At 41.2% G+C, this 13,863-nt stretch overlaps 1 protein-coding gene across 1 annotated transcript in view; it reads right to left on the bottom strand.

Moving 5' to 3' along the window:
* Positions 1 to 10,052, bottom strand: part of ttc16 (tetratricopeptide repeat domain 16) — a 34,570-nt gene extending 24,518 nt beyond the window's left edge. Inside the window, exon 1 of the mRNA XM_004555732.2 lies at positions 9,464 to 10,052. The gene's annotated coding sequence lies outside the window, so the exon portion shown is untranslated. The remainder of the gene's footprint in view (positions 1 to 9,463) is intronic.
* Between the last annotated feature and the right edge of the window lie 3,811 nt (positions 10,053 to 13,863).

The raw sequence follows: 13,863 nt of genomic DNA, 5'->3' as shown, positions 1-13,863 counted from the left end.
AATGTTTGGAATCATGTATGATTTTCGTTCCACTTCTCACGTGTACACCACTTTGTGTTGGTCTTTCACATGGAATTCCAATAAAATTGATTCATGTTTGTGGCTGTGATGTGACAAAATGTGGGAAAGTTCAAGGGGGCCGAATACTTTTGCAAGACACTGTAGTTCTCATTCATATTCAGCTGCAAAAAAGTGAGGTGGAGATTGCTGGTCATTGAAGGCAAAAGGACGAGACCACCATCATACTGACTAGCCATTGGAAATTTATATCCAGTCCAGTCGACTATCCAGTCCAGAATTGGCGTAACTATTACAACTGATTTAGTTAAAACCACACTTTCTTAAGCCTAGGCTGTGTTTCCAGCTGAAAAATACAAATGTATAAAATATAAATGTTTGATGGGTTCTAGTGCTTCTCTCCACAAAAAATATGTTTTTTAAGCAAACAATTGTATGTACGAGTCTGCAAGCGATACAATGTTCAAATTCCTGCTGAAATTAAATGTTTTCTCTCCCTTAGTTTAAAATCCTAAAATTATATTTAACAAATGATGCAAATATATGTTAATTTATTTTGAATTTTGTAATCCTGAAAATCTTGTTTCTTTTGAGGCTAAATTTCAGGGAACCAATGTGAATCCACAGTAGCAGACGGAGTTAAATGAGCTCCGGAGACGCATATGCAGACGTATACGTTCATATACACATTGAGCTTCTAGGAAAGATCTCATAGTACATCCTGTCTCCTCAGGTCCAGTTAGGCAGCCTTGTTAAAATAAGCAAGCAGCTCGTCTCGCCCCTGTTTGCAGTCTGGCTTTCTCTGGCACTAAATATTGGTGACAGGTGTCTTAAAGCAGGCACAGCAGCACCTGGACTTCATTATCCAACCAGACGCAGCTGGAGCCCGGCCAGCTGCCAAACACACATACAGTCAGACACAGCCACACATGTGCATACACTCAGCCAGTTCGTGACTCTGTACACACACACTTAGACACATGCACACTGAGTATTGTGCACGTACAGGTATGCAGACATCATGGCATAAATGTACGCGCTCAAACACACACAGTCAATCACTTTCTCCAAATCTCCTTCTTTGCTGCTTACGCATATTTGCACAATGATATTAACCTACACCCAAGTGTATTTTAATTTTAACCCTAATTGCTCTTTTGAGAAAGTGAACTCGCCAACATGTCAAAAGTTGGTGCTACTTTGGATGGTCTGCTATTGTAATTATCATGGTGTGAGCTATTAGCCATATCTGACACTTGTTGAGGAAATAATTTCAACTCCTTTTCCGAAGTTTCCAAGTGTGGCCCACAGTTTTCGATGAGCCACATCTGGGCTTAACAGACAGTGTTGAATTAGGAAGAGTTTGGCAGATTTAACTTAGCCACAGGTACGTGTTATATCACCGCAGGCCCCACCTAATGACGTCTGGGCCACAACATTTGCCAGTCTAATAATTGAGCTCTCAGTGTCAAAAGTAGCCTAGACTAGGCCCAGATGTTTCTATTAGCTGAGGTTGATCTGGAAGACTACGCCAGCACGGACAGAGTGTGACGTTTACACAGGAGGGAGGACAGCCTTAAGGTCTCCAGGCATTGCACAACTGACAAAGAGGCTGTTCATTCCCCAAATCATTTCGATTAAATAACAATAAGGCATTGATGTTTTTACTTATTGATCTGTCTGCTCCTCCTCACACCTGCCCAGCCGTCTAAAACACCATGTATTGGTAGTCGATGCTCCGCGACTCAAAAACGCTTAAAAAATATTATCACTCACTGTTAGAAGATTTAATGTTTCTGTAATTCTTCGTTATACAGTCGTGTGCAAAAGTTACAAATGTATTCACGAAGGTTTCATTAGCGACAGTATCCTCTTTTTTGTATCTTTCTTGGTCCTTACTACAAGTATATTACGTGCAGAAATGTTACCCTAAAATCCAGTTTAAATACACTGTAAACTGCATCATAAGTCATAGGCACTATTATAACTAAACACATCTGGTCCTGGTAGAAGGAATACCTTCTACCTGGAGTGAAATAAACACACACACACACACACACACACAATCCAGACACAGTCTTCCTCTTTCCTTCTTTCCTCCGCTGTCGTTTCCCAGGCGGCCAGGCATAAGACAAAAGTAAACAGTCCCTCATCCTCTCTGACTCTCCCTCCCTCACCCCTGAGCCGTCCCCACCCTGAAGGCCCCCTGGGGCCCCTCGCCTTGCCGTTTTGTTTATGTAGCACTGGCAGCCTCAGCAGATAGACAGACAGCAGTAGTCTGTCTGTCCCCTGAGAGGTTGGACTGAATAAGACCGGTCTGACATATCAAACAATATATCAGACCAATACTTGATTTTTATTATCTAATATTGGATGCTTTCCAGTCTCTGGTGGCCACATGTAATGGAGATGGATACAGTTATGCAGTTGGACAGAAAATAACCGAATAATTTACTACGTATTGTTTACATTGTGTTTGAAAGCTATTCTTCTGTTAACCCTTTAAGACCTACCATAGAACCAAGTCCGCCAGAGCTTATATTATATTTTTACATGTTGTAGTGCCATTTTTGGGAGCATTTCAAGTTGCTATACATCAATACAACCATTATAGCCCAAATTTTAATAATATGTATGCATTAAGTGCATAGAAATTACATAAATTGCAAGAAAGTGCAATAAACTACAAAAGAATTGAAAATCGTTTTTGTGTTTTTAACATATATTTCTAGTTAGAGAAATGTAAGAGGCTTATCCCTCAAAACTGTGAATACAAAAAAGTTGCACAAAATAGTTTCCCACCACAGGAAATTTATTTTAAGTGTCTTCATAGTTTTCTTTTTGAAATACACCAATTTTTATACACTGCAGGAAAAACGAAAATAAATATTATAGTGTAAATTTGCAAAAAAGCAGAATATGCATCAAAATAAACTATTTCCAGCAGTGCAATTTTAGTTCTAAGCATCCCAGAAACGACACAGAAAGTCAAACATAACTTAGGCTCATGAGGCCCTGATGGTAAAAAACTACATTTTCGCGAAAATGACGTCACTTCCGGTTTCAGGCAGGTAATGGCGGACACGCGATAATTCACGCTGACGTCTATTCTAACGTAGGAAGTGTTACAAACAGCTGATGGCATAAGATGTAAGTACAACTCCTCCGGTTTCATATGCAAAAAAAATTATTGCGCTAGCTTACGTGGTTGCAGTTCTAAGGGATTTAAAAGTAGTTGCGCAAAACGGACCGTGCCCGCTCCGACTGGTTTTAAAGGGTTAATACCAATGAGATATATGTTACACACTGGCTTTAGGAGGACTCTGTCTATGATCTTCCATAAATGATAACGCTGTCTTCTGAAATACCGAATGAGCCTGTCAAACTCGCCCAACAATCTCCCTCTCTACTTTTAGGATTAGATTTCAAACTTTCTTTTTTGATAATGCTTATAGTTAGGATCAGATGACCTTGAAGTATCCTTTAGGTATTCTACTACAGTGCTGTGCAAATGCCTTAAGTCACCCCTCTTTTCTTTATATTTCGGTTCTTGAGCAATGGTTCTCCAGGCTTTCTGAAGGTTTTACAAAGTTGTTTTTGGACATTGTCTGCACTCTTTGTCAGCCCAGTTCTTGTTTCTGAACATCAGAGTAGACTCTTAACACTGACCCGTGAAGACACCTAACTCAAGGGATGAACCAGTGTCGAGTTCAAACTTGGCATAGTGTGTCCTTAAAAAATGTGAGGAAACTGGATCAGTGGAGGCAGGCCTAAAAAAGCAAAAGCTAGCTTTAGCAGGTAAACAGTATCTGAAAGTCACGTCCTTAATAAATAGGACAAAAATCCTGCAATCCAGTCATCAGTATGCATGAAAAGTGAAGGTCCCTGTCATCTGTAAAACACAGTGCAGGCTCTGCTATGGATGGGTGGTGAAAACGTGTCGCCCAACTGAAAATACTAAGTCCAGATGAACAGAATCTACTTTTTAGATATTTCCTTACCTGGACGATTGAGCATACATCAAAAAGGCTCTGTCATAGTTTGAGGTTACCTTTAGTTTTGGGGATTTTGTCAAAATTGATGGAATTATGAACAGAGAAAAGTACCATCAGATTTTGGTCCACCATGCAATATCATCCAGCTCCATTTTTCAGCATGATCCCAAACACGCTACCAATCCTGCAAAGTCATACTGAGACAGAAAAAACCCCCGAAGTGGAATCCTAGCAGTCATGGTTTGGCCTCTCCAGAGCCCAGATCCCAACATTATTGAAGCCGTGTGAGATCATCTTAACAGAGAATGGAACAAAAGGAAACAAACATCCAAAGACGAGTTTTGAATTTCCTTCAAGAATCCTGGAGAAGTATTCCTGAAGACTGCTTAACGAGCCTAATAGAGTTCAGGCTGTGTTGAAGAATAAAGGTGGTCATACTGAATATTGGCAGGCAAGCTCATTGTAATTGACTCTGTTTTGCATCTACACATACCGTATCAAAATTAGTTTTTGCATAGTACTTATATAGGCTCAGCCTACTGGTGGACTTCCCATGATGCAATGAGCACTTTTTCTCCCCTTGTATCATTCCTGATCTATTTCTTTGCCATTATTGCCTGTCGTCAGTTCGTATTGGACTGTGTGATTGTTGGAGCTCGCTCCAATATCTGTGGGTACTATATAAAAAGATTTTTTTTCGGTAGCAAATTGGAGCCTGGTATTTCTGATACTCTTTCATCTGCTCTAGGAAGCAGATGAAGGAGTATCAGAAATACTGATATCATGTTCCCATTGTCTGAAGTCATCAGTGCTGTGGGCTGCAGTGGAACTTGTCTTGGTAATTTAAAATTCATTCTCACACAGCAAACTGCCATGAAAGGTGCCAGTCTGGCCATCAGGAGACATTCAGATTTCAGTGTCTTGAAGCACCAAATGTGCGATTAACAGTTCATTTTCTCTGCTGAGTCTGGAAAGTTTTGCAAATATTGTGTTTTTTTCACAAGAAAGCAAACACAACTTATGACAATTGTGGCGCACTTTACAGCTAACTCATAAGAGTTAACAGGATAATGCTTCTCCAATATTTGAACCCAGAAAATTAGAGTTAATGGTAAATGCAATTTAGATGTAAACTGCATACTTTTGACATAAAAAGTGCAATGACACATAAGTGAGCAGAAAAATCCCAGTGCGTCATTGCTTCCCAAAATTCGGATAACGTCATGGAGGAGTATGAGGCGGTTGGGGATGTCTGCTTGTCTCCAGGAAGATTCATTCTCCTGCCTTTTACCCCTTGAGCCAAACTCTTTTCCTTTCTCAAGTGTGCATGCAAAGCTGAAACAGGATCCAGGCCCTTCCCTTGTATACAGAAAGGAAAAAAGCCACCAAGAGAGCCAACAATGATGGATAAGTGAGCAAAAGAAACAGAAAGGAGGGAAGACGCAAAGGATGAGTAAGAAAGGCAGTCTGAGAAGTTGAAGATGGGTCAGCAGAGTTCAGATGCCCCTGGGACAAACAGAGACTGGGTTAAATTGCTCACACTTGAACCCTGACCTATTTATTGATTCACTTTTCAGAGCTGGCTTACCCAGGAGAAGGACCACACTCAATTCATCTTTATTAGACTCACTCACAGTGAAAAGAAGCAGGTCTTTTGAATGTGCTCGAACCAATCAGTAATCCACTTTGACCACAAGGCTAAATTGTGGTCAAAGGCTAAATCTTGGACTAAATCTGTGTGGACTGATAATCACATTGGTGAAGAGCAACAGTGCTTTGTTCACGAACTAAAGGTGAATTCTGTTGTTATTGTGAGCAGTTACAATCTGTGAAAAACCAGCATATTAACGTTATTAAGGGAACTCAACAATTGATTGGGTAATGCTAATCAGCAGCTCATTTATGTATTTATATATAAACACATACAGAACTGTGGATAACAGCCAACAAATCAGCAGAGGTGGGACCAAGTCATTGTTTTGCAAGTCTCAAGTAAGTCTCAAGTCTTTATCCTCAAGTCTCAAGTCAAGTCTCAAGTAATGTCAGGCAAGTCAGAGTCGAGTCTCAAGTCACTGGTGTAAAAGTCCGAGTCAAGTCACAAGTCTGAAACTTTGAATTTCAAGTCCTTTCGAGTCTTTAAAAAAAAAATGAAAAAAGCATGTTGCAGTTATATGTTAAATGTAAATATTAGACCATGTAATTTTAAAATCTGTGTTTTTCTCAACACATGACAAAATAGTGAACTTAGAAAATATACACAAATTGTGAAATTGCACCTCTTTAAAATGCAGCTCAATTAAACCTAGCTCCAAGAATAATTTTCACCGACAGTTCTGAGATAAGCTGCATGTTATTCTTGGATGCGGTTGTAGGACCAGCTTTAAAATCGCATGACAAAAATATCATACACATTTAAAAAAAACTGTATCACCAACGTAGCCTGGACAACATTTGCTAGTTAGATGAAGTCAGCTATCTCATCGTAGCATATTTATATGCATATTTATAATTATACGGTTCTTGGAGTGAGTGCACACACTCATGAAGTTTAGTAACTTCAGGTCACTGCAACAAGCCCAGGTACAGTTTACCGACGGATGGGTGCAGGACCTTGAAATGCACCGTGTAGAAAGTAAAGACCATCGTACGTATCATAAGTTTACCAGTCTCACAAATTGTCGTCATAAATACACATTCCTTAACCGTTTATTAATAGGACCTTTGAGCTCAAGGGTAATTAATTAGTAGTGGAAATAATTTCTGGTACGCATCACAGAAATGTAGCAGTGACAATAATATTGTATGCTGTAATCGTACTGGGCAATTAGTGATACAAAAAACCTGTTTTATCCTGTGAATAAAAGTATATGTTTTTGTCAATGTACCATAATAACAGAGGCGAAACGCAATATTGTGTCAGGACAATTCACTGTTTATGCACAATAAATAAAGGAGCATAGCGCGACCATTTCTGTTCAGCGCCAGACTTGCTTGTAACCTATATCACCAATTATGTTATGAAAATGACGCATTAACTACAACAGCAGACTGACCTTTGTGGGAATGCTTGGAGCAGACTAATCTGTGAGCTGGAGTGTTCTAGGACGTTATATTTGATCTTTGAATGGCTGCAATCCAGGCCATCCGTCACGTCTTTGTTACTTCGGAAACATGAACAATTTCTCTTCAACGACGTAATCCGATAACAACCGATCTCTTTACCCGTCGGCTTCCCGTGGCTGTCATGCGACCGGCTATTGCAGTTAATAATACAACGGCTTCTTGCCATTTTTTGTGTTTCTTTTTATCGCTGTGTGACTGATTTCAATTGAAAGCCTGCATGTGCTAGTACCGCTTGCCACGAGTTCCCAGAATCCTTTGCGGTTTACCCCTGAATGACGTCACATTTTCAATCTCTATATAATATGCATGTTAAATTTTATATTTGGGGTGAAATATCAAGTCTTTTCAAGTAAACCGGTTCAAGTCCAATTCAAGTCCCAGGTCATTGGTGTAAAAGTCCAAGTCAAGTCACAAGTCTTAGAACATTTTTTCAAGTCAAGTCTAAAGTCATAAAATTAATGACTCGAGTCTGACTCGAGTCCAAGTCATGTGACTCGAGTCCACACCTCTGCAAATCAGGCTGTCCGAAGTTGCTCTTCTGCATGTGGTTCACAGCAGGGAGCGGTCCACTTCAGACACATTTGCTCTACTCGCAATACTTGTTTTGGTTTCGGCAAGGGTGGAGCCTGGTACAGCGTGCAGGAAGCATGACACTCCAAACTGTGAATTCACTAGACAATTAACTCTGTTTCTCTATGAGCTCAGTCCAATTTATTGTAACGTGAACTCTTGTACTGTGGAGCTGGCTGGTTACAGACCTCTTTCATCTATTTGAACTGTATTCTGATAATGACCCCACCAGAATATGTCGTTCTTTGTGGTAAATGGCCTGTATTTGTATAGCGCTCTTACTAGTCCCCCCTAGGGACCCCAAAGCACTTTACACACCCAGTCATCCACCCATTTACACACTGGTGGAGGCAAGCTACAGTTGTAGCCACAGCTGCCCTGGGGCAGACTGACAGAAGCAAGGCTGCTATATTGCGCCATCGGCCCTTCTGGCCAACACCAGTAGGCGGTAGGTGAAGTGTCTTGCCCAAGGACACAACGACCGAGACTGTCCGAGCCGGGGCTCGAACCGGCAACCTTCCGATTACAAGGCGAACTCCCAGCTCTTGAGCCACGATCGCCCCATTGTGGACAGTTTCACTTTTATTTTAGACAGAATAGTAGAATAGACAGGAAAAGGGGGAGAGAGGGCAGAACTCAAACCCAGGCCTCCTGCAGTAGCTTTTGGAAATATAAGTCATTCACTCAGTCAGTGAGTTGCCTTTGTTTTTGAATACGCTCAGCAATCAGAGGACCAACAAAGTAATAATTCTTCCCAACAAAAGTCATTTACATTTTCTAAAAAATTGGTTTTTGGTTAAATTTGGAAACTTGTGCTAAGATCATCAGCAATGGTGACTTGTATTTTAGAGTTACACAAAGAAAGCATATTTTAAGAAATTACAAAATATCACCCTACTGTGTATTTTTGTTTAAGTACATGACCAATAGGTTAAAAAAAACTGTAGACATTGTCTAAACCTAACATTTAATAGATCAGTGGCAGTTTGTTAGGTGTTATGAGTTTAAACAATGAACTATTCCAAACCTCTTCATCTGCATTTTTTTAATGGCAAAACCATCAAGTCTGTGCTTTTTAGGCATTTTAAAGGCTGACACAGCAAAAAGCCTTGACATGTGACTTACTTTCTAAAGCGTTACTTTAATAATGACCTAAATGTAACTTTCCTAAACTATTAGGAGGACCTTTTGTGAGGGAAATGCAACAGGCAAGACGTGGGGAGATTTTTTTCTTCCAATTCTCTACAGCAGTTTAGAGCCACAAGAGAGAGAAAAAAACTACACTTTGACAAGTAGCACTGGCACGAATATTAGCCTCTACCTCACCAGTTTACACACACGCACACACATCTCCCAACAGCTGACAAGTTTCCAGACAGACTCGGGCCTCTCCAGGATCTCACACACAAACACACACACACATGCATGCCTGCACAAAAACACACACTCCTCTGAAAGAGAGTCAGCATTATTTTGTGGATTTGTTTTGGTCTGGTGCAAAGCACAAGTCTCATTGGCTCTGGTGTGCCTCATAAACACACACACGCACGCGCGCACACTTAGATGCACACACACATTGTACACAAAGAGCAGAGGCCAGAGGCAAACCAGCACATGCAGACATGCAAACAATCACACACAAAAACACACAGGATGGAAAACACACAACTCAGAAAAACTCTCACACAGTATAAACACACTCACACACACACAATCATGCACACATAGAAGGAGGTTGCAAATATTTACCCACTCACCTCGCCTGCAGCAGTCCAAGGGCGTCTCAGTCTGTGTTGAGGATGCCGATTAATGTGTGTATGTGTGCGTGTGTGCATGTGTGTGTGTATGTGTATAGGTGTGTGTGTGTGTGTTTGTGTGTGTGTGTATGTGCGTGTGTGTGTGTGTGTGCGTGTGTGTGTGTGTGCAGGGATGTGTAAGTGTGTGTCAGCCTGCCAGAGACAGTGGTGGTGTGTTGTGGTGTTTTGGTGAGAGCTGCTGTGGAGTGAAGAGTGGGAGAGACAGAGAAAGGGAGGAAGAAAGTGAGGAAGGAAGGGAGGGAGGTAAGGTGTGCTCTCCCTGCATCCCTCTTCCTCCTCCTTCTCCTCCTCCTTAGTTAGCAGGAGCAGCAAGAGTGGTAGCAAAGGGAGAAGGTGGGAGGATCAGTAAAGTTAAAAAAGAAAAAAAAACAGGAGCACCCCTGGTTTGGTGCTCTGGCTTCTTTCTGTTTTCTTCCTGAGTTTATTAGAATCTCAAGTCCAAAAACATACAAACAAAAACTTCATATGTTTATATTCCATCCAAATGTCCCTTAACTTCAGTCTGCCTCCATCTTTCCTTCGGAGACTGCCGTTGGGATCAAGCGTGTCACTCTGAGAGGCAAACAAATGATTGAACAAAGACACAGACAGACAGGAACTGCCCATTTCCCACAGTGCTCTCCTCCCCTGGGTCCTCTGCCCTCCATACTGAGCTGAAACTTCACTTTCCGGAAGTTCTCAATCATTTTCTTGTGTTGCACTGATCTGGATTTTCTATGGAAGCAAAAATAGATGCTGATACACTTTTCTATGAGAACACACAGAGCAAGATGCTTCTGTCCTGCAATTTAAGGACAGCTGTAATCTCCCGAAATACAATCACAAACTTCTCAAGGTGGATGCGCTGAATTTATGATAGAGATGTGCCACTTCAAATTCAGTTACACTGAATATTTAGATATACGTGAAAGGAAGGCGCAGACATTTGACAAGGTTTTTTTTTTTTCTTTCTAATGATAAATTCTGGTGACGTCAACCGATGGCAAATGGAAGCACAAAAAAAGGTCAAGTTGCTTGTTTTTGTAGCAACTTTGAAAACCACCTAATTTGCATTGATCCCTCACACGCCACCAAGAGCACAGACCCAACAGGGGCATACCAGCACATCTCTTGCAGACACATTGGGTACTGTGGATCGTGGGGGGGATCTCTCAAGAAACAGGAAAGTTAAGAGTCTGGGTTAACACCTCGAGTTCTTTCTTCAGTTTGTTCCTGAGTAGATTTTGCAGCTTTTTGGGGAAAACTGTTGCTATAACAGGATGATACAATCAAAGAGTGTAGCTGTCATTTGTAGGTTTGCTTGGAAATTGAAGTAAAAACAAAACCCTGAAAGAATGCTCCATAAATACAATAAAATATAATACAAATCTGCATGAAATGTCTTTGGCTTTGGTGTTTGTCAATTTATTGAAATTTGTAAGCACCCACAGGCTAAAAGGGCAATAATGCAAATGTTTACTGATCATGGGACGTCTATATGACAGCGACTGTGTGTTTGCATTTTTTTAATCGTATTATTGTACTGTTGTGAACTAATAATCCAAACTGAACAGTGAACTGAAAAGAACAAAAGCACTCTACCTGAAACGCACCTGAATTGAAAATAAAACATTTCAAATGAAATAAAAATAAAATTATAGCTGCAAATAAAATTTGGAGCTATAAGAGCGATGGCTTGCAACAAGGTATGTGTCAAGGTGACATCCACAGGACTGTCAGGATCTCACAGAGCATTACATAGTAACAAGGTGATCAATGCTGTGGCCGATCAATGAATATCTGTTGTGTTGAACAAAGTGGACATGGAGCTGTTTTGTGTTTAGTGTGAGGGGTTTGTCCTTTCATGCTGCGCTTTCTTTTTCAGGTGAACTAGTCCTTTAAGTGATCCGAAACACTCTGAGGAAGCCAACAACAGACGGGAGGACAGCGATTCAGACAGAGGAATGAGAGACGCTGTGGGAAGAGTGAATGATGAGGAGGACAAGCAGACATCTGAGGACCACCGTGTCTGCCCACCATGTCGTCTTCCCCTCTTTTCCCCCCATCTGTCTGCCTCACTCCCTCCTGTTCATTACGATTTCTGCTATTCTCACGTATGTTTTTCTCTATCGGCTTCTTATTTCTCACCCCTCCCTCTCCTTCTCTCCGTATGTGTCTCTCTCCTCTTTCAGTTTATTCGCTTCTCTGTTTCTACAGCTGTTTTTGCAGCGCTGCACTTGTTCTCTTTGTTACTGTCTTGTCTCTTTCCCCCCTTGATCTCTCATTTAATTCTGTCCATGTGTAACTTATGTCCTTATTTTAATCCAAATAAAATGTGTCAGTTACTTAATAATGCACTTGGTAATAACTTTAAATATATTTTTTGAATAGGGATACAGATGTTAATTTCCATTAATGATTACTTTTGTGTTGTATTGGCACATTGTGAAACCTAATGTGAGTCATTCAGGTGGGTGACTGTGTGGCGCCTTGGAAGAAATTATGTAAGGTGCATGTTGGGTTATTTGGTGATTTAAGTTGGCCATCAGTTGGAGGTAGGTAAAGTGTTTTAAGTGCATAGTATTAAACACTTTATGAATGTATGGTATGCAATGTATCCTATGTAAATGGCGCCCCATTTAAAGCATAATGCAACATTCTGTACTGTTCTTTTAACAAAGAAGTGAAATCTGGCCACCTGTGCAGCAAGTCCAGCTGTGAAAATTCTTTGGTCCTAAATATTCCATATTTAACTTTTAGTGGTGTTATGATGAAGTGGAAGCAATTAATAATGACAGCAACTAAGCCACAAAGTGGTAGGTGTCGCAAAATCACAGAGCAACCACTCTGGTTTTACGTGGTCCCTACTCTGACCTCACAATTTTCTGCAGACTCAATAGCTGCAGGCCTCCTGACTTCATTTGGCTTTAGATTAGCTCAAGGACAGTGCGTACAGAGCTTCATGGTTTCCATGGCTGTGAAGCTGCATCCGAGCCTTACATCACCAAGCGCAATGCAAAGTGTCAGATGCAGTGGTGTAAATCACGCCATAAATGGACTCTAGAACAGTGAAGATGTGTTCTCTGCAGTGGCAGATCACACTTCTCAGTCTGGTAATCCGAATGATGTGTATGGATTTGGTGGCCCCTCTTCTATGGAACCAACTTCCAGTTTGGATTCAGGAGACAGACACTATCTCTACTTTAGGACTGGATCAGGTGACCCTGAATCTTCCCTTAGTTATGCTGCAATAGGCGTAGGCTATTCCCATGATGCACTATTTCTTCTCCCATCACCTTTCTCGCTCACTATGTGTTAATAGACCTATTTGCATTGAATCAGCAGCACGATGGCACGGTGGTTAGCAATGTTGCTGCACAGCAAGAAGGTCCTGCGTTCAACTCCACCATCAGGCTGGGGTCTTTCTTTGTGGAGTTTGCATGTTTGGTACTCTGGCTTCCTCCCACAGTCCAAAGACATGCAGTCAGTGGGGATAGGTTACTTGATCAGTCTAAATTGCCCATAGGTGTGAATGTGAGTGTGAATGGTTGTTTCTCTCTGTGTGTTAGACTGGCGACCTGTCCAAGGTGTACCCTGCCTCTTGTAAGGACGAGAAATTCATTGTGGACAAAACAGGACACCCCCCATCATCTTTAGTTACAATATTATAGTTAGTTAAATGGTCTGATTGTTCAAATATGTATTTTCTTTGATAGTTGTAAAATAATGTGTGCCCCAGTCTCCAAAAATGACATAGTGCAGGAAGGGTAGTTATTCCTCCGTTACACCACAAGAGGGAGTATCCCCTAAAATGAGCAGCTCCAGCGGGAGTAAATAAGCCCAGCCACTAACCATAAGGCAGTGCGCCTATAAGAGTTGTGTGAGACTGCAAAAGTGTGTAAGGTTGTGCTATGTCTACATATATATATATATATATTTGCAGATACAGTGAAGGCGAACTCACAAAGCCACACTGGTTTCAATTCATTTTAATCCAAGTGTGTAACACTCATCATGCCTGTTATTAATCTCTGTCTCTCTTCCACAGCATGTCTTTTATCCTGTCTTCCTTCTCTCACCCCAACCGGTCGCAGCAGATGGCTCCGCCCCTCCCTGAGCCTGGTTCTACCCAAAGTTTCTTCCTGTTAAAAGGGAGTTTTCCTTCCCACTGTCGCCAAAGTGCTTGCTCATAGGGGTCATACGATTGTTGTGGTTTTCTCTGTATGTATTATTGTAGGGTTTGCCTTCCAATATAAAGTACCTTGAGGCGACTGTTGTTGTGATTTGGCGCTGTATAAATAAAACTGAACTGAACTGGTTCCCAGGCGAACAGTACATAGCTGATGACATGTTGCCAAGTG

Source organism: Maylandia zebra, linkage group LG12 (assembly GCF_041146795.1).
Source record: "Maylandia zebra isolate NMK-2024a linkage group LG12, Mzebra_GT3a, whole genome shotgun sequence".
Lineage (NCBI taxonomy): Eukaryota > Metazoa > Chordata > Actinopteri > Cichliformes > Cichlidae > Maylandia > Maylandia zebra.
Note: the sequence above shows the minus strand (reverse complement) of the source record. Positions and strands in the feature narration are given on the sequence as shown.